Source organism: Ursus arctos, unplaced genomic scaffold (genome assembly GCF_023065955.2).
Source record: "Ursus arctos isolate Adak ecotype North America unplaced genomic scaffold, UrsArc2.0 scaffold_20, whole genome shotgun sequence".
NCBI classification, from domain to species: domain Eukaryota; kingdom Metazoa; phylum Chordata; class Mammalia; order Carnivora; family Ursidae; genus Ursus; species Ursus arctos.
This window is the reverse complement of record NW_026622875.1, coordinates 3755857-3783670: the sequence shown is the minus strand read 5'-3', so window position 1 is coordinate 3783670 and position 27814 is coordinate 3755857. Positions and strand designations below refer to the sequence as shown.

The following is a 27814-nucleotide window of genomic DNA, read 5'->3' as shown; positions in this document are numbered from 1 at the left end:
TAATCTAAGATTCTTCATGAGTTTTTGTTTTATCATTAGCATAATTGAAAAAACAAATTTATCCTTTTCTGTTCAAAGTTATTTTTTCCCCAAGTCTACTGAGATATTAAAAATTGTCTTTTCGGGGCGCCTGGGTGGCACAGCGGTTAAGCGCCTGCCTTCGGCTCAGGGCGTGATCCCGGCGTTATGGGATCGAGCCCCACATCAGGCTCTTCCGCTATGAGCCTGCTTCTTCCTCTCCCACTCCCCCTGCTTGTGTTCCCTCTCTCACTGGCTGTCTCTATCTCTGTCAAATAAATAAATAAAATCTTAAAAAAAAAATTGTCTTTTCACCAAAGCTTCCAGAGGTACAGAATACAGTTAAATTTAATAGTATATTCTTATTAAGCAGATTCACATTTGTAGAATAAGTTTCCCTATAGTATCTCTTTAAGATTACACAACTCTTATGTGAAGAAAGTATTTTACAGATGAGAAAAGCAAGGTTGAAAGTGAGAGTAAGTGACCTGCTCACTTTCATTCACATAGCTTTAGTGTGTAAGTGGTGGGTGTGCAAAGGTCTGCTGATTCTCTGTTCTGGGTAGAAGATCTGAGGTGACTGATCCAGAGAACTGAAAGAAGGCTAGTGTTAGTGGTTCACAGTGAGGTGCGAAAATAAGCAGGAGATGAGATTACAGACAATCTGGTCCAGATCAGTCAGGGACTCTCAGGTAAGGCTCACTGACTTGTTTTCTCTCAGTACAAATTAAAACAATTAAATTGCGTTAAACAAGAAAATGGTGTGATTTAACTTACAACTTAAGAAATATTATTCTATATCTTTATGGAGAATAGATGAAAAGACAAGCCAAATTATATAGTTTATTGGCAGTGTAGGGAAGAGATCATATTTTCTTGAACCAGTGTACTGTCAGTGAAGGGGAAGAGAAATGGATGGATGATTTGAGACAGAGTCAAAGGCCTTTTAATGGACTAAATGTATGTGGGGGTTTGGCGAGGAAGCACAGTTCTTAAGTGCCATGTTTCTGACTAGAACAGCAATTTATAAGACTAGGAGAGGAGCAGGCTTGGAAAGCGGGTCCAGAATTCCCTTAGTTTTAGGCTGAAACACTGGCCACGTTGTGAGCTCCACAGAGGAGTCTCAGATTCAAAAGGGGGTGCTAGAATAGAAATGCAATGGTGGGTATCCTTAGCGTATAGATAATACATGGAAACATTAATAGAATATTTCATCTAGACCTAGGGAGGACGAGGACCAGAACTAAAGTAGAGGGACACTGAATTTAGAGCTGGTTTGTACAGGAGCCACCAGAAATGAAGCTTAAAACAAGGAATCTTAATTAATGGGTGTCAAGAAAGAGAGAGACTGGAAAAGAAGGAAGATCCATGTGCTAAACACTGACTTGCTGCCCAGCTGCAATGATCAAGGTTAATAGTCAGCTTCCAGTTGTTAGTGTGCCCCAACTCTTGATCTGAGGTCCCCTATTCATGGGATGACCCCCATTCAGTAATATGCAGAGTTGGCTTAAGGGCTTTGGCATGTGTGGCCAGCAGTAAATCTCTCTAATGTGCAGTCTTTGCTCTACAGTATCCCATGGGGCAGGCAGAAATGTCCTTAGGTCAGCATCCCAGTGGGACGGTCCCTCTTGTCCAATACTGCTCCCTCCCTTTTCCTTCTGTCACTGCTCTTTCCCAGAAAATCTTTTGAACTAACTGTGGCTCCACATCTTCCCACAGCACATGTTTAAAGTGAATAATACTTAGTAGATGCCAAAAATTACATTCCATCAGGTTTTCTGAATTCACAGAGTTCCCAATTTCTCACTTGAATTGCACCCTTGGATAATAATTTATTTCATTAGGCTCTCACTGACACTATACTAACACAATGTGTGAACTCATCACTGAAGCATGAGAGTAGGTGGTAAAGATGTTATTTGGAAATACACAACAGTGCATGATTTCTAATAATTTCTTGTGCTCTATATTTTTCCTCATTATGGAGATAAGGTATTACTTAGCATAACTTAGAAAGTATTTCATTACACAAGAAAAATTCTTATTAAAATATAATTTCCTCTTTGGTAATGTCAGAAAATTAGCAGTTTAAAATTTTTTTAACTATGTAAAGTTTTCTTACATATCAGAAAAAGTATAGAAACAACTTATAGTGGATTTTATTTTCAAATGAAATAATAAGCTAAATATTAGGCTGGAAACTACTTAAAAACCAAAATGTCATTAATTCAAAATTAAGGCTGAGTCTAAAAATGAGCAGAAGTAAGTAATAACTAGTTACAGAAATATCTTTTCTAGTCATTAAAGAAATAAATTTATGGAGCTAGAATGTATAATTTTTATAAAACAATTTACAGATATTATATAATTTATAATTTTTCCAAATCATATGTTTTGCAGGTCAGGATTTTTAGATTGCTTTAATAACATGAAGCTGTCACTCAATAAATATTGAACTAAAACTTGATGAATGCATGTATATTTGATTCAGGGAAGCAGATGAATGGCAAAACTTTTACAATTGCACAAATATTTATTAATTTCTCCGGCTGTACTGGCTTATACTTTACAACTTAAATATTTGCTCTTTCAAGTCCTTGGTGTTCAGATATTGATCATAATTTGAAGAGAGATTCTAGGTAAAAAAGATGGAGTAATTTTATGATAATTAAACAGATTTTTGTCTTTGTATTTTGAGATATCAAAATGTTTTCTATGATAAAACTACTCTATACCATAAATAAATATTTTTTACATCATAGTTTTCAAAACAGGTTCATCCACTTATAGTTTTTTCTTTTTATAATAGCAAAATGCATCATATGCATTTTGCAGATTTATCTTTGACACTTGAAAGGGTGTTATAATGGAACACATTTTTGCCTCATGGGAGGGCTTTAATTATTTTAACTCAGAAAATTTCCTAAAAATAAATTTTCGTTTCCATGTGCTAAATTTTATTAAAATCAAATGCCTCTTTACATCAAATTTTTAAAACACTCTTCCCCTTTATTTCAAACTCATCTATATTACTTCATTGTATTTAGCACATCTATTTAGCTGGATTTGTTGTAATTGCCACTAGAACAAGGAAATATCTTAATTATCATTGTATTCCCAGATTCTAAGCATTTTGATGGCACTTAGTGGGCACAGTAATAATTTGGAGAATTATTAATTCAAGATTGGTTAGCCTTTTGTTGTTGCACTTTAACACCTTCTTAGAATTTACCTTGAAAATTAGCTTTTCTTGGTCTATAGGATAGCGAAGATAACCTGGGAGTTAAAGGCAATGATTTCTGTTAGTTCAACTGTATTTTCTTTGCTCCTCCCATTAAAAGGTGGTATTATTTCTTCCCCCCTTAAATCTGGGACAGCCTCATGATTGATTTGCTTTGAACAATACCTTATACTGAACAGTATAAGGTAGCAGAAGTGGCACTATGAGTTCTAGAGCTTGTGCCTAAAGAGGCTTTGCAGTTTCTATTTTTACCCTCTTGGACGCCACCATGGACCATCATGTGTGGTAGCCAGGTCAGCTAACTGGAGGATAGAAGACACATGAAAGAGGACTGAGACTCTCTGGCAGCCAGCCAGTCCAAACTGGAAGACATCTGAGTGAGGCCATTTGGAACCTTCTGGCCAAGCTAAGACTCCTGCTGAATAAGGCCACGTGAATGAACCCAGGTGAAAACAAAAGAAGAGCCACTTAGCCAACTACAGAAGGATGAGAAATGACACATTGTCATTTTAGGCAACTAAACTGTAGAGAGTTTTTTAAAATGCAAAAATAGGTAATTAGTAATTGTTAGAAGAAGAGAAATAGTATGGTAACATAAAGAAGAAAGAACCTTCTTTAGGAATACATGAAAAGATGAGTTCACAAGACATGGTAAAGAATACTTTTTTCTCTAAGGAAATGTAAAAAGAGCCCAGATAAAGCTTTGTATTGTTTTAAGGTGGATAGTGAGTTAGCTGAGTAAAGGTAATGCAGTCCACATGACATGACTTTTTGTATTAGTTATGTTGTTGTAATTATTATATTGTTACAAGTGTATGTGCATGCAATTACATATGTGTATATATAAATACATAGTTATACATGTGTTCACATATATGTATAGATTGTGCATACACTTGCATAATAATTAAACACACAATCTAAAACTCACATTTGCCAGAAATTGTACTATATTATGTATCTTAATTGGGGTTTTGAATGCTGAAGCCAAAGCCAAAGAATTCCTTTTAGACAAAGAATTCCTTTTAGACAAATGTTAAAGTTGAAGCCAATTTTTAACTCAGTTACATTGTAAGATATGTTTCTAATTGTGGGTTGTGGTCAAAATATTTCAATGACACAATATAAGAGTTATTCAAATGCGACATCAATTTGTAAGCTGTTTGGGCAGATAAAATAGAAGAATAGGAAATACCAGAAAAGAACAACTATTGCGTAGTGCTAGCAATAGTTATTTTGCATTATGTGCTTTCTAAATTCTGGGCGCCATAATACATTATGTCTACTTATCCAAAACGCTCTGTAATGCACACTATTAAATCACAACTAATCCTTGAACAACACAGGTTTGTGGTGCTGGGGGTCAGGAGCACCAGCTCCCCCCTGCCTGGCACAATCAAAGTCTGCATATAACTTTCGACTCTTCAAAACTTCACTAGTTATAGCCTACTATTGACTGGGAGCCTTACTGACATGACTTAAGGAGTGGATTAACACATATTTTGTATGTTATTTGTATTATATACTGTATTTTTACAATAAAGTAAACTAGAGAAAAGAAAATGTTATTAGGGGCGCCTGGGTGGCGCAGCCGTTAAGCGTCTGCCTTCAGCTCAGGGAGTGATCCCGGCGTTCTGGGATCGAGCCCCACATCAGGCTCCTCTGCTATGAGCCTGCTTCTTCCTCTCCCACTCCCCCTGCTTGTGTTCCCTCTCTCGCTGGCTGTCTCTATCTCTGTCAAATAAATAAATAAAAATCTTTAAAAAAATGTTATTAAGTAATTTGTAAGGAAAAGTACATTTATGGTACTATATTTATCAAGGAAATATGCATATAAGTGGACCTGTATAATTCAAACCCCTGTTATTTAAGGGTCAACTGTATACATAAAATGTGAGAAAACTGAAAGTTTGGTAAATTTTATACTTGTTAATCAAAATTTCACAAAGTGTCAAAAACCTCAAACATATACAACAATTTATTGTAAACTTGTTTCAATATGGACATGATAAAGAAGTCAAAGAGTTTGAGGACAAGAAGAAAAAGTTGGAGAAAACAAGTAACCCCCATACTTCTGCTCTACTGAATTCAGTTGAAAATGAGGGTCTATTTAGTATCTCTGGGGCCGTGTTACCTTAGAAGCCTCTAGGCGAGGATCATCCTTTGTTTTGTAGGAGTGTTAACTATAATCTTTGCTTCTGTCTGCTTGGGTCCATCCTAATCAGCTTGTTGTAACTTGATTATATCTGCGAAGAACCTATTTCCAAATAAAGCTATATTTACATGTACTTGGGGGAGGCGCTGGGGTATCTTAGGACTTCAACATATCTTTTTTGGGCATACAATCCAACCCATAACGACCACTAACATAGAACTCTCAATACACAATTTCAAAACACAGACATCAAACATCCTCTCAAAAAGTTGTATACTTAAACTTGAAAATAGCATCAGGTGGCCCCCACATTGTATTCAATGTTTCTAGAAAACACATGAATGATTTTAAAATCTGACAGATCTATCAAAATTAGTTGGGACAGGGCCCTTTCTGTCTTCCAGAAACACATACATACACACACACACACACACACACACACACACACACACACACACACACACGTTGATTGACGGATTGATTGACTGCTGAAGCCTCCAGAGCCTTTATGATTCAGAATTTCCAGATAGCTACATTATTAAAAAAAAAAAATTCCCAGATAATTCCATTTGTCAAAACAGTTTTGAAACCATTTCCTTCAAAGGTCTTCAACTTATCTAAAGAAGAAGATGGATATGTTACACTTAAGGCAAAAAGAGATCTTTTTTGATGTGTTCTTGAAATAACATGACTGAGCTGGGAGTGATGAACATAACAAGGCAGAAATACTGGATCATCAACTTCAGGCACAGCTGAGAAGACTAAAGACTGTCAAAAGCAGACATTCCACATCCTTTTATTTCTTAGCTCCAGTTCTTCACATGCTCCCCTGACAACAAATTATATATTATCCCAGAAAAATAGTAACAATATTTAAAAGAATAAAAAAATCAATCTAAATCTATTTTCTCTTTCCTAAAACAATTGACAATGAATGTCATTTTGAGAGTTTTTGAATATCACTCTAAAACCCCTCTACTTGGGGGAAAAGTAAGATCATTCATTACTTTAATAAACTTAACAACAACCGTCTTTCATTTTCTTGTCCATTTTTAAATATTTATTACATAAAGGATATATAAATAAATTCTGTTAAAAATTCAAACAAGAAAAAGAGTTCATCTATGAGTATTCACTGTAATATATATAGTATATGTAATATAGTGTTATTTCATATATAGTTTTGATTATATATTTTATATATAGTTTTGATTTGATATATACAGTTTATATATGGTTTTGATTATTGGCTTTATCCTTTAAAGCACATCTTAGAGATCTCTTTGTATCAGTATATTAGATTGATTTTATTCATTAGAACCACATCCTAGTATTTAACCATAATGTTTTGATTGTTAAAACAATTTGCTCACAATATAATGATGCAATGTATTTTCTCATGTGTTTCATTGTGAAAAAGTGTATTTCTCCATACTGTATAAATTATACATCAATTAAAAGTTTTGCCCATTTTTAAATTTTATGAAAAACTAAATTTTTACATTTAGTTTATACAACTAAATGGGCTCCAAAGATATTATATCACATTTTCTCCATAATTTCAAAGAGTATGAGACTATTGATTTCCTAAATATTCACCAATACTGGATATTATCAGTCCTTTTTAGGTAATGTGAAGGTTAAAAATGATATTTCCCAAGAACATCACCTATATCAGATATTGTCAATCTATTCATTTTTATTTATATTATATTATATTATATTATTTTTATTTTATTTTATTTATATTATTTTATTTTATTTTATTTTATTTTATTTATGTTAGTCACCATACAGTACATCCCTGGTTTTCGATGTAAAGTTCGATGATTCATTAGTTGCATATAACGCCCAGTGCACCATGCAATACATGCCCTCCTTACTACCCATCATCACCCTATCCCATTCCCCCATCCCCCCCCCGAAGCCCTCAGTTTGTTTCTCAGAGTCCATAGTCTCACATGCTTCATTCCCCCTTCTGATTACCCCCCTTTCTTTATCCCTTTCTTCCCCTACCGATCTTCCTAGTTCTTATGTTCCATAGATGAGAGAAATCATATGATAATTGTCTTTCTCTGCTTGACTTATTTCACTTAGCATTATCTCCTCCAGTGCCATCCATGTTGCAGCAAATGTTGAGAACTCGTTCTTTCTGATAGCTGAGTAATATTCCATTGTATATATGGACCACAACTTCTTAATCCAGTCATCTGTTGAAGGGCATCTCAGTTCCCTCCATGATTTAGCTACTGTGGACAATGCTGCTATGAACATTGGGGTGCATATGGCCCTTCTCTTCACTATGTCTATATCTTTGGGGTAAATACCCAGTAGTGCAATGGCTGGGTCATAAGGTAGCTCGATTTTTAACTTTTTAAGGGACCTCCACACTGTTTTCCAGAGTGGCTGTACCAACTTGCATTCCCACCAACAATGTAGGAGGGATCCCCTTTCTCCACATCCTCTCCAGCAATGTTATTTCTTGCCTTGTCAATTTTTGCCATTCTGACTGGCGTAAGGTGGTATCTCAGTGTGGTTTTGATTTGAATTTCCCTGATGCCTAATGATTTTGAACATTTTTTATGTGTCTGTTAGCCATTTGTATGTCATCATTGGAAAAGTGTCTGTTCATATCTTCTGCCCATTTTTTGATTTGTTTATTTGTTTCTCACGTATTGAGTTTGAGAAGTTCTTTGTAGATCTTGGATCCAGTCTTTTATCTGTAGTGTCATTTGCAAATATATTCTCCCAATCCGTGGGCTGCCTCTTAGTTTTTTTGACTGTTTCCTTGGCTGTGCAGAAGCTTTTAATCTTGATGAAGTCCCACAAGTTCATTTTATCTTTTGTTTCTCTTGCCTTTGGAGATGTGTCATGAAAAAGGTTGCTTTGGCCGATGTCATAGAGGTTGATGCCTATGTTCTCATCCAGGATTTTGATGGATTCCTGTCTCACATCGAGGTCTTTCATCCATTTGGAGTTTATCTTTGTGTATGGTGTGAGAGAGTGGTCAAGTTTCATTCTTTTGCATGTAGCTGTCCAATTTTCCCAGCACCATTTATTGAAGAGACTGTCTTTTTTCCACTGGATGTTTTTTCCTGCTTTATCAAAGATTAGTTGCCCAAAGAGCCGAGGGTCCATTTTTGGGTTCTCTATTCTGTTCCATTGGTCTATGTGTCTGTTTTTGTGCCAGTACCATGCTGTCTTTGTGATCACAGCTTTGTAGTACAGCTCAAAATCCAGCATTGTGATGTCCCCAGCTTTGTTTTTCCTTTTCAACAGTTCCTTGGTGATTCGGGGCCTTTTCTGGTTCCATACAAATTTAAGGACTATTTGTTCCAGTTCTTTGAAAAATGTCATCGGTATTTTGATCGGGATAGCCTTGAAAGTGTAGATTGCTCTGGGTAGCATGGATGTTTTAACTATGTTAATTCTTCCGATCCATGAGCATGGAATATTTTTCCATCTTTTTGTGTCTTCTTCAATGTCTTTCAAGAGTGATTTGTAGTTTCTAGAATATAGGTCCTTTACGTCTCTGGTTAAGTTAATTCCAAGGTAACGTATGGTTTTTGGTGCTATTGTAAATAGGATGCGTTCCCTAATTTCTCTTTCTTCAGTCTCATTGTTCATGTATAGAAATGCAACTGATTTCTGAGCATTGATTTTGTATCCCGCCACATTACTGAATTGCTCTATAACTTCTAATAGTTTGGGAGTGGATTCTTTCGGGTTTTCCATATAGAGTATCATGTCATCGGTGAAGAGAGACATTTTGACGACTTCTTTGCCGATTTGGATCTTTTATCCCTTTATGTTGTCTGATTGCTGTTACAATGACTTCTAGGGCTCTGTTGAATAATAGTGGCTAGAGTGGGCATCCTTGTCATGTTCCTGATCTTAAGGGAAAGGCTTCCAGCTTTCCCCCATTGAGAATGATATTTGCTGTAGGCTTTTCATAGATAGTTTTTATGAGATTGAGGAATGTATCCTCTATCCCTACACTCTGAAGGGTTTTAATCAGGAAAGGATGCTGTATTTTGTCAAATGCTTTTTCTGCATCTATTGAGAGAAACATATGATTTTTGGCTTTTTCCTTCTGGATAAAATCTAAGACACCGCTCGATTTGTGAATGTTGAACCCCCCTTGCATCCCAGGGATGAATTCCACTTGGTCATGATGGATAATCCTTTTAACGTACTGTGGGATTCTATTAGCCAGGATCTTGTTTAGAATTTTGGCGTCCATATTCATTAGGGAAATCGGTCTGTAATTCTCCTTTTTGATGGGGTCTTTGCCTGGTCTGGGGATCAAGGTAATATTGGCCTCATAGAATGAGTTTGGTAGCTTTCCTTCTGTTTCTATTTTTTGAAATAGCTTTAGGAGAATAGGTATTATTTCTTCTTTGAATGTTTGGTAGAATTCCACAGGAAAACCGTCCGGGTCTGGAGTTTTGTTTTTTGGAAGGTTGTTTATCACTGTTTCGATCTCTTCATATTTAATTGGCCTGTTTAAAAAATCAATTTCTTTCTGTTTCAGTCTTGGTAGTTTATAGGTTTCCAGGAAGTCCTCCATCTCTTCCAGATTGCTTAATTTATTGGCATAAAGCTGTTGATAAAATTTCTAATAATCCTTCCAATTTCATTGGTGTTAGTTGTGACCTCTCCTTTTTCATTCATAATTTTATTACTTTGGGTTCTTTCTCTATTCTTTTGGATAAGTCTTGCCAGTGGTCTGTCAATTTTATTAATTCTCTCAAAGAACCAGCTTCTAGTTCTGTTGATCTGCTCTACTGTACTCCTGGTTTCTAATTCATTAATTTCTGCTCTAATCTTGGTCATCTGCTTCCTCGTGAGTGGATTAGGCCTGTCCCTCTGTTGCTGTCCCAGCTTCTTGAGGTGAGAATATAAAAACTGCATTTTAGATTTTTCTATTCTTTTGAGTGAGACGTGGATGGCTATGTATTTCCCCCTTAGGACTACCTTTGCAGTGTCCCATAGGTTTTGGACCATTGTGTTTTCATTCTTGTTGGTCTCCATAAATTGTTTAAATTGATTTTTGATTTCCTGGTTTATCGAGTCATTCCTGAGCAGGATGGTTCTTAGTCTCCAAGTGTTTGAGTTTCTTCCAAATTTTTCCTTGTGGTTGATTTCCAATTTCAAAGCGTTGTGGTCTGAGAATATGCAGGGAATAATTTCATTCTTTTGGTATCGGTTGAGACCTGTTTTGTAACCCAGAACATGGTCTATTCTTGAGAATGTTCCATGGGCATTAGAATAGAATGAGTATTCTTTGGTTCTGGGGTGTAGTGTTCTATATATATATGTATGAGGTTCAACTCGTTGAGTATGGCATTCAAAGCTCTTGTTTCTTTGCTGATTTCTTGCTTAGGTGATCTGTCTATTGCTGATAGTGGAGTGTTGAGGTCCCCTACTATTAACATATTTTTATCTATATGTCTCTTTATTGTGGTTAAGAGTTGGCTTGTGTATCTTGCTGCTACCCTGTTGGGGGCATATATATTTATAATTGTCATATCCACTTGTTGGATACATCCCTTAAGAATAATATAGTGCCCTTCTATGTCTCTAACTATAGACTTTAGTTTAAAATCCAATCTGTCTGATATGAGAATTGCTACACCAGCTTTCTTTTGAGGTCCATTGGCGTGAAAGATGGTGTTCCATCCCTTTACTTTCAGTCTGGATGTATCTTTAGGTTCAAAATGAGTCTCTTGTAGACAGCAAATGGATGGGTCATGTCTTTTTATCCAATCTGCCACCCTGTAGCACTTATGGGAGCATTTAGACCATTTACATTGAGACTGATTATTGAGAGATATGTTTTTAACAATGCCATGTTGCCAGTAAAGTCTTTGTTTCTATAGATTGTGACTTTCTGTTCTGTATCACTCTTGGGGCCTTTTTACTTTTATATAACCCCCCCTTAATATCTCCTGTAGGGCTGGTTTCGTGGTTATGAAATTGGTCAGTGACTGGCGATTCTGGAAGGTCTTTATTTCTCCATCAATTCTGAATGATAGCCTTGCTGGATAAAGGATCCTTGGCTGCATGTTTTTCTCTGAAAGAGCTTTAAAAATGCCCCCCCCCTTTCTCTCATTCCAGGTCTGTGTAGACAGGTCTGACATAATTCTGATAACTTTGCCTTGGTACGTGAGAAATTTCTTTGCCCTGGCCGCTTTCAATGCTGTATCCTTGGATCTAATATTTGCGAATTACACTATGACGTGACGTGGTGTAGGTTTTTCGTGGTTGAGCTTGGGAGGTGTCCTCTCTGCCTCTTGGACACGAATGCTTGTTTCCTTTGCTAGATTAGGGAAGTTTTCAGCTACAATTTGTTCAACTATCTCTTCTAGACCTCTGTTTTTCTCCACCCCTTCGGGGATGCCAATGATTCTGACATTGGAACGTTTCATTGAGTCAGTAATCTCCCGTAACCTTCATTCTTGAGATTGGATTTTTTTGAACCAAGTTTCTGTTTTAGCTTTCTCTTCTACTAACCCATCCTTCAATTAGCCGATTCATACTTCTGCCTCATTCACCCTGGCCAACAGAGCATCTAGTTTTGACTGCATTTGATTCATAGAATTTTTAATTTCTGCCAGATTTGCTCTCATTTCCACCCTTAGAGTTCTATATTCTCATTAATATTTTCGTTAATATTTTTTTCAAGTCTACACATCATCTTGACCATTATTACTCTGAACTCCATTTCTGACAATTTGGTTATATCCATATCCATTAGTTCTGTGGCAGAGGCCACAGACTCATTGTCTTTTCTTTGCTGGGGGGGGATTTCTCCTTCTCATCATTCTGATGAGGAGAGATGGCAGGGTTGTCCAGAGCCCAAGTTATTGACCAGGACCCAGGCAGTGCGCACTTGTTTTATGGGGATCTTAGGGATGTGGGCTTCTTCTTCTTCTTCTTCTTCTTCTTCTTTTTTTTTTTTTTTTTTAAGATTTTACTTATTTATGTGACATACAGCCAGCGAGAGAGGGAACACAAGCAGGGGAGTGGAAGAGGAAGAAGCAGACTCCCAGCGGAGGAGCCCGATGAGGGACTCGTTCTGGAACACCGGGATCACGCCCTGAGCCGAAGACAGGCGCTCAATGACTGCGCCACCCAGGCGCCCCGGGATGTGGGCTTCTTGATTTTTCAGCCTGCCTTCTGTGTTCTGGGGGAGGGGCCTGCCGCGCCGATACTCAGGCAACCCTGTTTGGGTAGAGTCTCCGTGTCCCCTGCGAGGGGGGATGGGGATGGGCACGCTGTGAGCCGGTATTTCCAGGCTTTTGTTCTCTGGCGGCTTTCCCTGGCGGTCTGTTGTGCCTCTTCTGAGAGTCAGAGCAGCAGCGGCCGAATCTCAGCCTCTGTCACAGAACAGAGGGATTGCGGCCCGTTCTCCACTGATGTTCTGGCCACTTTAACTCTGTTACTGTTGGTGCTGCTCAACCCTGCAGCGTCCCGGGATGTGCGCACCAACCCGGCGTCCCTGCCCTCACTTCCAGGGCCGGCGCGTCTCTGTCCTTTGTGTTTCTAACACCACCAGCCGCCAGCCACCCCCGTGTGCTCCGGAGCTCCGTTTCCGTGTGGTTCGTGCTCACTCCGGAGCTCCGGCCCTCAGACTGGTAGTGCGTGCTCCCCGCTCATGGTCTCAGTTAACTCTCTCATGGGTGCCCTCCGCGAGTCCGCCCGCTCCCCCATGCAGGTGGCTACCGCTTCCCGGTGCCCGAACGCGGCGGCTCCCTCCCCCTTCATTTATCTTCCGATATCTGTGCGCGGATTCACGGCTCCCCGCTTCGTACCTCAATACTCAGCGCTGGAGATGTTCGTTTGTAGAGATCCAGATGTATCTTCCTGCGTCTCAGGCTGATTCGTGGATGATCAGGCTGGTCTGGTACGTATCCTAGTCGACTTGGGACCGGCTGAAAAAGGGGTCCCCTACTCCTCCGCCATCTTAACTCCTCCATTCAATCTATTCATTTTTGAAACAACAATGTTAAAATATGTTATGGTTATTTCAGTTTTGTAGTTTTGATTTTTATGAGAAAATATTTTTGTTTGTTTATTAGCCATTTATATTTCTTCTACTGTGAGTTGGTTGATTTTTATCTTTTGCATATTTTTCTTAAGTTCTCTAGTAATTTGCATCAATTTCTAAGTGTTCTACATATATTTTGGATTTTGGATAAGTAGTGCAAATACTCCCAATCTATCACTTTTCTTCTAATTCTGTTTACTGCATCACTGTTATAAATAAGTTCATCTTTGCTAATATTCATCAATAGCTTTCCTTTGAACCATTTAAATTACAATAATTATAGAAGCAAATTTTAATCAAAATTAATTTTACTTATGTTTATTAAAAATAAAAATAAAACCTGTTTTAGAAGAGAATCAAACAGGATGATTGTCCTAGTATAAAGGAAACAAACAACCAGCTATTGTCCTCAACCAAATGCAGGCCCTAGATAGAATTATTAGACAAAATGGGATGAAGGCCAAATTGAATTGAAAGAGAACTTGAACAGGTATTTGTATACATCTGCCCTCATTTGTAATGACCAAGAGACAAGACCTCTGATTCTAACTTTGTCTTATAATTTATGCTTATTGCTCTTAGAAATGTAAATACATTGAACTCCCTTAAGTTTAAGAGTTCAAACGAAAGCAATTAAAACTTATGTTTAGAAAATGGCACTTATAAATAAGAGCTCTAGTGGTGTTTAAATGGTTCATTTAAGACTTTAAAAAGTGTGTATTTGGTTATTAAGTAACTGATTTATGTATGCTAAAAATACATTTTTATTTTAAAACTCTTATAATCATGTGCATGGATCAGTAGACTCACAGTAATGCAATAAATAGGACAGTATTTGCTGAGATCACTGAATTGTGATTTAAAATATACCAGTGCTATTTTTAGCACTTTGAAAAGAACTCTTATAACTATGTAACAAATTGGTACTCTTCATATTTAAAATTTAACATGTGGGATAGAATCATGGTCTTGGGTAGCGACAGATCTCTTTCATGAATGCCAGGTCTGCCTGTGGGCATGTTATTTAAACCTTGATGTCTCATCCCCGTATTTGTAAAATGAAGATAATAATGACTTATATCCTAGGGTAATTCTGTAGATTCATTAAAATGACACAGTAAGCACTTAGAACAATTCCTGATGTATAATGGTAAATGTTAGTTGTCATTTATATATTTATTAATCTGTTTTAAAATTAGTTCTCTTATTCTTCAGGTACAATATTTAAAAGACAATTTACTTTGAAAGCTATTTCTACTAATTATGAAATCCATTTGGCTTTAGACAAACTTTTCAATGTCTTCTCAAGAACCAAAAGCAAAGAATTAAGGGGAAAAAATCTCCCTGTTTAAATTAAATTGATCTGACTTCTAAGATCAGGTGTAAGGTTTTAAGAGAAATATTCATATTATTTCACTTAGTTTTTAATCAGTTCTATCAGCTCTAACACAATTAGACAGCTTTGTTCTTGTCTTGGTGTGAATAACTAATTGTAGCAATTAACATAACTATAACAGTATAATAACTTAGCAATCAACATTCAAGTGTCTTTCAACTTTCTCCTAAAACCTCAAATATCAGAGTGACCAAAATATCCATCTCACCTGGATAGAGTTCCTTGGATCATTTCTGAATGATAACTGCTTCGATATTTTGAAAAGGAAAGAATTTGTTGAACGCAAGACAAAGCACATTGCGAGCTGTATTTGACCTTAATTAGTGACTGAAGGAGACAGTTCAAAGCTTATCAAAATTCACTTGGGTATATTTTCTTTTATTCTTCTATATATTTTGGATATAATTTTGTTTCTAAGAGGTTATATTCTTTCCATGGGGTTTACATTAGAAATAATTTTAGAGATATGATTGGGTTAGAAGAATAGAGAAAAATGGCTAATAATTGATGCCTCTGACTTTCCTATGAAGTCGTCTTTGAACAATAATTGGCGAGAGCTCTGCTATCCAAAAAGAAAATAACCTCCTTTCAGTCACCTACATCTGTCTCCTCTGAGGGCTGGGGAAGGTAATTTTACTGTGTATACAGTGCTTCACATCACACTTCCAATTACTCCTTCCCTCCAGTGAGGTTTGAAAACGTGAAACAACATGACTTTTAGGAACTGAGTTGAGGTCTATGGAGGGCTGCAGAGACTCTTACTAGTTAGAAGGAGTAGAGAAAGAAGATTATGTAATAATGTGCCTTGATAAGAAGACTGAATTGGAAACACACCAATTTGAAGAATCAGAGGAGAACAACATAACAGCAATCGGATTTAAAAGAAATCTGTTAAGAGGGAAGGCGATCTCTTAAAACTCTGGAGAAATTCTTTATCAGAAAAAAGGAAATTTGTCTAGATTTAAGAGGAAAGAGTTTTAAAATGAGACTTGTGATTCTTTTTGGTGATTTATATTTCTTATTGCTAGTAAAAGAAGCCAGTGATAAGGAAAGCTGCAGAGTCTAGGAAGTAAAAAGAATGAAGTCACGCTTACAGAGTCCACAGCAAAGTTGTTTCGGAGAAATTCTTGCTACTTGTCGTTCACTTACTTCTGTTCTGCAAGATGGTATGATTTATCTTTGAAAAAGTATTTTGTGTACATCATGTTTTACAGTCTTTTCCTTTATGTACAATCCTCTGTTTTTTACCCTTCATCTGACACCATTTTTGCTTTGAACAAAAAATATAGCAGGAACTCCTAGAGCTGGAAAGGTAGAATGTCGACAAAGAGAGACTCAGCAAGAATTCTTGCTTTTGGAAGAACTAGGGCTTTTATAATATTATCATGGTTTATTTGAGAGTGGGCACTGAAATAGAAGTCTAATTTAAAACTCTATAGAAAAAGAAAAGAAGTGAATTTTATCAGTCAGAGTCCTGATGGGAGACACATGTCAAAATCAAAAAATTTTAAATGAGCGGAGCTGTTTAGGAATATGTGGCTAACATGAATGGGAAGTATCAAGCTTCCCACTGTTTGTTGGAGCTTCAGCTACCGTAGGCTTCAGATACAGTTGGAGGGAACAGTCACAGAGACGGAGAAAGAAGAGATGCATTACCTCCCGGATAGAAGCTGTATTCTTTGGTGTACAGACTTCACCAAATTCTGATGACCCTCTGGTAGAGAGACATGGCCAAACTCTGAGGGAGGATATGGAAATAAATTGTTTTTCCATCCTGTAATCACTCGCCCGTTATACCCAGTGACTGGACCAAACTTGAAGCCAGAGGCCAATAGAGCCTTTAGATGAGGTTCACAGAGTTAGCTCCATATGGCACAGAGAAGAGTGGTGAAGAGTGGCAAGTGGGTCTTGGGGGCTTACATAAAATATCTAGGATATACAAACCAAATGTCTAGAATATATACCCAGGGTATGCAAGTGTTTAAGAAATTTTTTTTTCCAAGCTAAGTACCTTTATACGCATTGAGAACACAAAGGTGAGGAAGTCAGCACCATCCTTGCTGTCCTTGGAGCTCATATTTTACTGCATATTTTTATATAATGTGTGCATGTGCATGCGTGTGTACACTTGTATTATTTACCTGGATACGCATACATGCATGTAGCTACATACAATCTTAGAATATGTATTTTTGTGTTTTTCTTGCTTTCCCACAATTCCCAATCTTCCTCTGGTAGACAGGAAAATTCACATTGTGCAGACTAGATAGAAATAAAGATGTTGAGACAGTTGAGCACATTTTGGCTAATGCCAGGTTTCTACCTTGAAATTGAGCATGCCTGTAGCCCTTCCCTTGTCCAAGTAAGTATGGAACACAGAGGCCATTTCTATAGTTATTTGGAGAGAGTTTCAGTAGCCTCATTAGGTACATGCTGCCTGTAGGGCCCGTGGGGCCTGCTTATTATCTAGCAGAATAATTTTATGTCTTCTGAAATTTTGCTTAGCACCTATGTCAACTCTGTCCCATGTCAAACATCCAGAACACTCATTAACTTTCTCTCAATCTTCCAAAACATCAGTTGAGGTTCTTGAAGCACTCACAGAATGGACAGTAATGATATGGAAAGAAAAGTCCCACCTGGACAATGCAGAAACTCCCCCTGGTTAGACAGGTATGCAAGAGGGGATATGTGATATGTCAAATATCTGTTAATGCAGAATACTTAGCACACTTAGAGTTCTGAAAATTATAATAACACATAATTCAGTTATTAGAACTTGTTTGAACTTTTTCCTTTTGACTAATTGTCATGTTTCTAGAAAATAGCATTTATACATGCATTGTTGTTTTGACATTAATTGAAAAATAATTTTTTAATCTTTATTTTTTTAAAGATTAATTGAAAAGAAACACTTGAAGTCTCTAGCTGTTATAACAAATGAGCAAGTTCGAAGTGTTTGGAGAACTCACAACTGAATTTGTACCCTGATTTCAATAACTGCCACATCTGCAACTTTAGGTAAGTCACTTTACTTTTCTGAATTTTATTTTTCGTATTTTTAAAGTAAGGGTAATAATTCCAAACTTGTGTGGATATTGGAAACAATAAATGTGCCTGAAAATCTTCTAATCCTACAACTCTGCCATTCCTCCTTTTCACTTAGTATCACCAATTGGGCAATACTTCCTTGGGTCCTATCAAAGACACTGACCAACGTTGTAGTTTTCTCTATTTATCCAGCTCCAGATTGACTGTAAACGTATTCCATGATTCCTGAAGACCTCAGGAAGTTAGAGATATTAAAGCTTGAACACAAAAAATATTGCCCACATCTCAGTGTGATATTATTTTTTAAGTTTTCCTCCAGGCACAAGACTAACAATCCCTAGGCTCTTTCTACTTGCTAACACTGTTTCATAGACACAGTTTTGAAGAAAGTCAAAGCCTAAAATGAAATCTGTACTTCTCTACCCATGTCTAAATAAGGGATGCAAATATAAAATATAGCAAAATTAATCTCAAATTCAAGACTACGTAAGTGGATTAACAGAAGGGGAAAAAAAAGGAGCTCTGCTTCAACATTAATTCCCATCAGGATTAGAGATAATTCCACAAAAACTGGAATATGAAATTTAGCCGTAACATTATCATGAAAATTATGAAATTAATGATATATTTAACTTATAAATACTATTATGTAAGGATATTAGAAACCAATACTAGAAATTACAATGAAACATTAAGCTCTAAGTCAAATTTATATTGAGGCAATTGCTCCAGACTCTTCAAAAGCAGACAGATTCCTTAAGTGTCTTCCCAATGCGATATTCCTGAGGGCATTTTTAGACACCTGAGATGATATTAAATTCATTTCATTTGTATTAAGTCTAGATAAAGAATACATATTATCCAGTTAATTTATTATTTTGAAACTTACCTTTAGAAGAATTATGGCAAGGAAGCAAAGAATGATTATAAATGTAGTATGATTAAGATATTTAGGTAAAGGGGCGCCTGGGTGGCCCAGCGGTTAGGCGTCTGCCTTCGGCTCAGGGCGTGATCCCGGCGTTGTGGGATCAAGCCCCACATCAGGCTCCTCCGCTATGAGCCTGCTTCTTCCTCTTCCACTCCCCCTGCTTGTGTTCCCTCTCTCGCTGGCTGTCTCTATCTCTGTCGAATAAATAAATAAATAAATCTTTAAAAAAAAAGATATTTAGGTAAAAATAATTTTTAAATAGTGGAGCTTAAAAGTATTTGTGTGAAAGAAAAGGGAATGGAATAGCTAATTTTCAGATATTTAACGTAGTTATTTATACACATGTTTACACATGCACGCACACTCACACCTATATAAAGATGTATTATGTAAAATTTAGAAGGTTTAGAGAAAATTCATTAACTCATTTAGCTCAGCAAAAACAATGGAGAACTAATTCCAACTCTCTGGTTTTGATGTTGTACTAAATTATGGAAGATATTACCATTGGGATAGGCTGGGTGAAGAGTGCACAGGACATCCTGGCATATTTCTTTGAAACTGACTGTGAATATATAACTACAAAATAAATGTTTAAAAAAATAGGGTACTGTTGGACTACATTTTTTTTAAAAGTAAAAACAGCTTGTAGAGGGAAATTATGCTGTGGATTTGAAACCAAAAGGGTACATTTTAACTGCACATTTAAAAAAGTTATTATAGGAGCTAAATGTGATTGTAGGATTAAACATGAGAAATAAAGGATCAACAAGAATTTTAAAATCCATTCTTCTTGGATAGAAATGGAAAATTGCTTTTATGCATTTACCTGGACTTTACGGTTTTAATCATAATCTATAACTTTTTAAAAAGATTTACTAATTTGAAAGAGAGAGAAAGCATGTGTGTGCACACACCCATGTATGCACGCAAGCAGAGGGAAAGAATCTCAAGCAGATTCCCTGCTGAGCATGGAGCCCAACACAGGGCTCCATATGGGTCTAGATCCCACAACCCTGGGATCATGACCTGAGCCAAAAACAAGGGTTGGGTGCTTAACTAACTAAGCCACCTCAAATAATCTATAATTTTATGTGGGAAGCGTGGTGGAAAGAAATGAGGATATGAAACATGGGAAACATTTTCTAGAGAAAATTTAAAATGGGATTATGAAACATTTACTCAGTTTCCCTCTTTGAATAGAAAGTCTATAAAAGTCTATTCTATAGAAGAATGTTTTCTTTTGAGTTCACTGAATATCTTAATTCTAGATAGTGAACTTAAAAAGTCTCAAATCCTCGTTTGCAATCCAGGGCCATAATATATTTTTCAAAATGTTATTTTTGTATGTTGTAGCACCACAAAATATTTGTTATAATTAATTTATAAATTAATAGAAATAGTGAAATATCTCTTAAAATGGTCTGATAAACAGTTTATGAAACACTTGAAAATGATGCTGAAGAATGAAATAAAGTTGTCTAAATTCATTTGAGATATTTATTTTCTAAATAAAAATTAAAAAGTAAAATATTGTGCAAAGATAGTGTAATTTTGTTTTTCCATAAATTCTTATTTGAAGTCAATATGGTCTATTTGTGTAAAATAGAAATGGAGTGAATCAAAGGAGTTAGTGATTTTTCAGTCCATACCTGGAGAGTAGCAGGATTTCCACAATGTTCTGAAAGAACAGTGTTAAGTTTATCATGGAAGAAAGAGCTATTGAAGTAGATGGATCACTTATATAATCTCCTTTCAGCTATTAGCTATGATCTCTTTGTCTACTAATCTTTGCTCACCAGTGTTCATCATCAGGATAACATTGTCCTGAATTCATATTTTCTCTTTATTACTCCACTCTGGTTAAAATAGGAAGGTCAGCCTATAAATTTGATTGAGTCACTAGATGTACAGTTTCTCCTAGTTTCTTTGTAGAGTTTTAAGTCTGCTCTGCTTTTCAAAGGAGCAGTATTCCTCCATATAAATGATATTTGGGCAGCTTTGGGAACTTATATAGACATTAATATGGAAGAAGAGTTGGAAAGAACAGTAATTGAACTGCTGAGATAATTCCTGTCAGCTGCAGCACTCAGAACTGGCTTGTGTCCATCTGAAGCCTTCTGGTCCTGTGGTCTCACTGAAGGCAGCGTTCTGAATATTATCTTTGATCGAGTTACGCTTGAATAATTTTGGCTGAAGATGGAACATTTTCTCACTCTTCAGAACTTTACAGTTGCACTTGCTAATAAACCCATGGAATTATTTATTTCCCTTTTGACTGTGATTTAGTTCTGAATTATAGTTCTGTATTGTAGTTCTGTATTTAAAATTTACAATATAAATTTTCATTTATAAGAATGGTAAAAATCTATAGTATTGAGACATAATAACCCAATGCAGTCTTAGTTTTGTTTTTGTTTTTAAAATACATAATTCAAATAAATCATCATTATAATGTATCCTTCTGTCTCAGTCTCCTAGGGCTGCCATACAAATATCACAAATTGGTGACTTAAAATAGAAATTTATTTTCTCATGATTCTGGAGTGTGGAAGTCTAAGATCAGCGCAGCAGCATAGTCAGTTTCTGGTGATGGCACTCTTTCTGCCTTATAGAGAGCCAACTTCTCTCTGTGCCCTACATGGAAGAGAGAGAGTGAGCAAGAGAGCACAAGCTCCCTGGTGTCTCTTCTTAGAAAGGCACAATCTCACCATGAGGACCCCATGGCCCTCAAGACTTCATCTAACCTAAATTACCTCCCAAAGGCCCTATCATCAAATACCATTGTACTGGGGATCAGGGTTTCAACATATGAATATTGGGAGGATATAAACATCTACCATATTAAGAATCTCTTAAAACTTTTTTTTAAACAAAGAACATGATGTTTAAAAGTGTCCAGAGAGGTGACACTGCACATGTCCATAGCACTTGAGAACCATACAATTTTGTATTAAAAATAAATGTAGAATTTATAAAGGGCTTATCCATAGTTGTGAATTTGCTTCCAGGAAATACTGGGAGAGAGGGAAAGTACCTGCACTCTATAGGTGGTGAAACTAAGACTCAGAGAGTACCACGACTTGGCACTACGTTCTGAGAACAGGAACCCACGTTTTAATGCTGGCTTCCTGAAGACCTCTAATGTTCCTGAATATTATTTTACTCTTACATAATAAAATACACTTCCCAACATTTCTATTTCTTCTCTCAATAGAGCAATAGACAAAAATTTTGGCTAAGCACTGGAAATAGAAGTTTTTCTCAATTTTACATTCCCACAACTAATCTTTTCCTTTTTTAACTAATACTTTGGATATTATTTCTTGGGCAATAGTTATAAATCTAAAAATTTCAGGTTACAACTTTCTACTAACCTATCATGAGTAGGTAACAAGTTTCTCTAACATATTTCACCAGGACATTTTTTGAAGTTACACAGTGGGGTAATTCTCATCATTCTGCTAAAATGTTCTTAAAAGGAGAGGCAAAAATGTGAGAACTCAATTTTCATGACATATTTTCCTGTTTATTGTTTTAGTATACTCTATGAATTCTGTCAGATTTGTATATTTCTCTCAGTATGCAAGACCTCAAACCAAACCAAATTATTTATATAGAAATCTAATCTAGTTCCATTCAGAGTATCTGGAATGGGCACTCAGTTTGGAGTCAAAGAGCATTTGGTTTGATATCTGAATCTACATCTTAAGGGATATCTGATCTTGAGCAATTAAATTATTTTTACACTCAAATTTTTATCTAAAAAATAAAGGGTAGTAATTACTCTAATATTTACTCTGTAGAATTGAAGCAAAGATTAAATGGATTAAATGACGTATCTCTTTGGGTAGTAGCCATGTACATGGTAGAAAGATTATTAGCTAATTAGCTAATAAATTTTATTTGTTATCAAAATTTTAGTACTAGTTCCTTTGTTGTATATGATATTGCTTTGGAGCCAGCATATTGCTTTCAGTTTTGAAAAAGAGTTAAGATTAAAAAATTTGGAGTCTTAATCTGAAATCATTATTGCAGATAAGTAAGTGATAAGTAGTTGGCACATTAAAATTTATTTTTTATAAATGAAAATAAGAATGAGAACTGGTAAGAATGTGAACATCTACTTCAATAAGGTCTTAAGCCTCTTAGGAAATTACTATTTCTAACCTATTGCTCATAATGATTAATGGCCAAATTGAATGACCACTCTAGTAGTTTAACCTGCATATTTAAAATTTCATTTGGTTGAAATTACAAACTATCAACAGGAAGTATATCAGGTCAGGAAGGACAAATCTGTCATCCATTACATGCCAGAGAATAAGCTGGGGATATTCCCAGCACGAAGTATTGGGAGTTCTCAAAGTTAGGTATTTGTTTAAAGTAAACTTTTTATATTAGTATTTTATAGCAGCATACAGAAAGTGATAGTAAAGGGACACCAACAGAAAAACCTATCTGTTATTATTCAGCCATAAAAAAGAATGAAATCTTGCCATTTGCAACAACATGGATAGAGCTAGAATGTATAATGCTAAATGAAGTAAGTCAGAGAAAGACAAACAGCGTATGATGTCACTCATATGTGGAATTTTAGAAATTAGACAAACAAGCAAAGAAAAAGAAAGAGAAAGAGACACAAGCCAAAAAAAAAAAAAAAAAAACAAAAAAAAAAAACAAACCAGACTCTTAACTATTGAGAACAAACTGATGGTTATCAGAGGCAAGGTGGGTGGAGGAATGGGGACTAGGGAGTACACTTGTGATGAGTGCCTGGTGATGTATGGCATCTTTGAATCACCATATTGTACACCTGGAACTATTATAACACTGTATGTTAATTATACTGGAATTAAAAAAAGAGAGTCTGCTCTTGCTTTGTCTCTTCTTCCTTCTTTTGTTTCTTTAATTCCACATATAAATGAAATCGTATGATATACGTCTTTCTCTGCCTAACTTCTTTCCCTTATCATTATGCCCTCTAGATCCATCCATATTGCTACAAACAGCAAGATTTCATTCTTTTTTATGGCTTAGTAATTATTCCACTATGTATGTATATATACCACTTCTTTATCCATTCATCAATCCATGGACACTAGCACTGCTTCCCTAATTTGGCTATTGTAAATAATGCAATAAACATAGGGGTGCACATGTATTTTGAATTTGTGTTTTTGTATTCTTTGGGTAAATACCCAGTAGTGGAATTGTTTGCAGTTTTTTGTTGTTTGTTTTGTTTTGGTGTCGAGTTTTATAAGTTCTTTATATATTTTGGCTACACCTTTTATCATATGCCATTTGCAAATATCATCTCCCATTCAGTAGGTTGTCTTTTAGTTTTGTTGTTTGTTTCTTTTGTTGTAGCACTTTTGATTTTGACATAGACCCAATAGTTTATTTTTGCTTCTGTTTCCCTTGCTTCAAGAGACATATCTGGAACAATGTTGTTACAACCAAAGGTAGAGAAATGACTACCTGTGCCCTCTTTTAGGACTTTTATGGTTTCAAATCTCTCATTTAGGTCCCTAATGCCTTTTGAGTTTATTTTTGTGTATGGTATAAGAAAGTGGTTCCATTGTATTCTTTTGCATGTAGCTGTCTAGTTTTCCCAGTACCATTTGTTGAAGAAATTGCCTTTTCCTCATTGCATATCCTTGTCTCCTTTGTCATAGACTGTGTAATTGTATGTTTATTTCTGGGCTCTCTACTCTGCTTCATTGATCTGTGTTTCTGTTGTTGTGCTAGTACTGTACTGTTTTGATTACTACAGCTGTGTAGTATATCTTGAAATCTGGGATTGTTATACCTCCAGTTTTGTTCTTTTTCAAGATTGCTTTGGCTATTTGGGGTCTTTTGTGGTTCCATATAAATTTTAAGATTAGTTGTTCTGGTTCTACAAAAAATGCTGTTCATATTTTTATAGATATTGCATTAAATATGTAGATTGCTTTGGGTAGTATGACCACTTTAACAATATTTGTTATAACAATCCATGAGTGTGGAATATCTTTCCATTTTTTGGTGTCATCCTCAATTTCTTTCATCAGTGCTTTATAGTTTTCAGTACAGGTCTTTCACCTCCTTGGTTAAGTTTATTCCTAGGTATTGTATTATTTTTGGTATAATTATAAATGGGATTGTTTTCTTAATTTCTCTTCCTGCTGCTTTATTATTAGTGTATAGAAATACAATGGATTTCTGTATGTTGATTTTATATTCTGCAATCTTATTGAATTCATTTGTCAGCTCTAATATTTTTTTTGATGGAAAGTTTAGGGTTTTCTATACATGGTATCATGTCATCTGCAAATAGTGGAAATGGGTACGTAAATATTTATAATTGTTATATTTTCTTGTTGGATATTACCTTTACGATTAGGTAGTGTTTTACTTTGTCTCTTGCTACAGTCTTTGTTTTAAAGTCTCTTTTGTACAATATAAGTATTGCTACTCCAGCTTTCTGTTTGCTTTCATTTGCATGATAAATGATCTTCCATCCTTTCACTTCTAATCTGCATAAGTCCTTAGGTCTGAAATGAGTCTCCTATAGGCAGCATATAGATGGGTCTTGCTTTTTGATCCATTCAGTTACCCTTTGTCTTTGGAGCATTTAGTCTATTTACATTCAAAGTAATCATTGATATGTATGTACTTATTGCCATTTGTTACTTGTTTTATGGTGGTTTTTGCAGTTCTTTGTTGCTTCTTCTCTTTCAGTTTGATGGCTTTCTTTAGTGATATGGATTCTTTTCTCTTTATTTTCTGCTTATCTCTTAAAGATTTTTGATTTGTGGTTACCATTAGTTTTTTTTTTTTTTACCATTAATTTTACACATATATGTAATTTTACATGTATACATAATTTTACATATCCAAAGCATAACAATCTATTTTAGATTGATGGTCACTTAAGTTTGAACCCATTCTGAAAACACTAAAGTTTTACTCCCTTCCTCTATGCTTTATGTCTATAATGTCACATTTTACATCCTCTTATTTTGTGAATCCCTTGACTGATTTTTATAGATATAATTGCTTTACTGCTTTTGTGCTTTCACCTCCTTGCTAATTTTTTAAGTGATTAATCTACTACTTTTATTATGTTTGTATGTACCTGCGAAATTTTGTTTCTCCTTTTATGGCTTTTCCTTTCCACTCAAAAAATTCCCTTTAACACTTCTTGTAAGGCTGATTTAGTGGTGATGAATTCCTCTAATTTAATTTTTGTTTGCCTGGGACACTCTTAATCTGTTCTTCTATTCTGAACGACAGCCTTGCTGGATAGAGCATTCTGGTGGCAAGATTTTTCTTTTTCATCACTTTGAGTATATCATGTCACTCCCTTCTGTCCTATAAAGTTTCTGCTGAAAAATCAGCTGTTAGCCTTATGTGGTTTCTCTTGTATGTAACTATTTTCTTTCCTCTTGTTGCTTTTACAGTTTTTTCTTTATCACTACTTTTTTGCCATTTTAATTATATATCTTGGTGTGGACCTCCTTGAGTTGATTTTGTTCAGGGCTCTTTGTATCTTTTGGCTCTAATAAATGTTTCCTTCCCCTAGGGAAATTTTTGGCTAATATTTGATCAAATAAATTTTCTGCCCCTTTTTCTCTCTCTTCTTCTGGGATCCCTATAATGCAAGTATTATTAAGCTTGATGGTTTTGGTATGTTCCCTTAATCTATTCTCATGTTTTATTGTTTTTTCTTTTTCCTATTCAACTTGGTTGCTTTACATTACTGTCTTCCAAATTGCTGATCCAGTCTTCTGTTTCTTCTAGGCTACTATTTATTCTCTCCTCTAGTGTTCTTTTTTTTTTTTTAATTTTTTCCTTCATTTCAGTTATTGAGTTCTTTATCTCTGATTGGTTCTTTTTTATATTTACTATCTCTTTGTTGAAGGTTTCAATGATATCCTCCACTATTTGCTCAAGTCCAGTAAGTATCTTTATCACCATTATTTTGAATTCTCCATCAGGCATATTGCTTATCTCTGTTTCATTTAGTTCTTTTGCTGTGATTTCATCCTGTTCTTTCATTTGGGACATATTGCTCTGTCTCCTCATTTTGTCTAATTCTATGCATCTCTTTTTATATTAGAAAGGTCAGTTATATCTCCTGATCTTGAAAGTAGTGGCCATATGAAGAAGAGCTCTTGTCGTGCCCTCTAGTACAATATCTCCTGTTCACTAGAACCAGGCACTTGAGATTGTCTTCTATGTATGTTGCATCTGTTGTGGCTGAGCCATATTTGCCTTTAGCCCTGTTGTATGCAATGGTTCTCTTTGCCTCTTATGGTCAAGGTTTGTTTTCTATGCTGCTAAAGGGCCAGTCTGAGGCTGGTTTGGGCTTGAATTTCATCAGACCAAAAGCCTGTCCTCAGCCCATTTGTTGGAACTGAGGTTGCAGTAACCTGCAGAAGGCATTGCCTGCATTGTCCTCCTGAGGGGCTTTCACTGGTGGGTGGGGCCTGCAGTCAGAACAGATGTCTGCCACCAGTCTATATGTTGGGGTCGCAGTGACCCTGAGCTACCAGGGTCTCTCTTTGTGCTGCCTTCTATCAGGTGTTGTTTTGTTTTGTTTTTTTGTGGATGGGGCCAACAGTCAGATCAGATGTCTGCTCCCAACCCACTGCCAGGGCTGCAGCGGCACTGGTACATGTGGTTATTTTCTCCTTTCCCCAGAGTAAGAGTTACTTTAGAGTGGTGCTGGCCCCTGCTGGGGCTGCTTGCAGAATGAGATGTGTCTTGCACTGCTTTGGATGGACTCCTGCTGAGTGAGGGGGGCAGTCCCCAGGAGAACACAAGGGTGCGGCATGCAGTGTTAGCAAGTTAGGTGGTGAGTGTTCATGCTGATTCCAGCAGGTGTCCAGGTATCTAAGTTGGGGGGTAAGGGAGAAAAATGATGCCTCCTAGCTCTAGCGATAAAAGAACAAGGATACAAATTACATCAGACTTCTTGTCATAAA

The 27814-nt window shown here is 36.0% G+C and overlaps 1 long non-coding RNA gene across 2 annotated transcripts in view; it reads left to right on the top strand.

Moving 5' to 3' along the window:
• LOC125282045 (uncharacterized) overlaps positions 1–27814 on the top strand; it is a 379334-nt gene that overhangs the window by 123756 nt on the left and 227764 nt on the right. For both annotated transcript variants that reach the window (XR_008960637.1, XR_007189166.2), the window contains one exon: positions 17760–17884. This is a non-coding gene — a long non-coding RNA (uncharacterized LOC125282045). The remainder of the gene's footprint in view (positions 1–17759; positions 17885–27814) is intronic.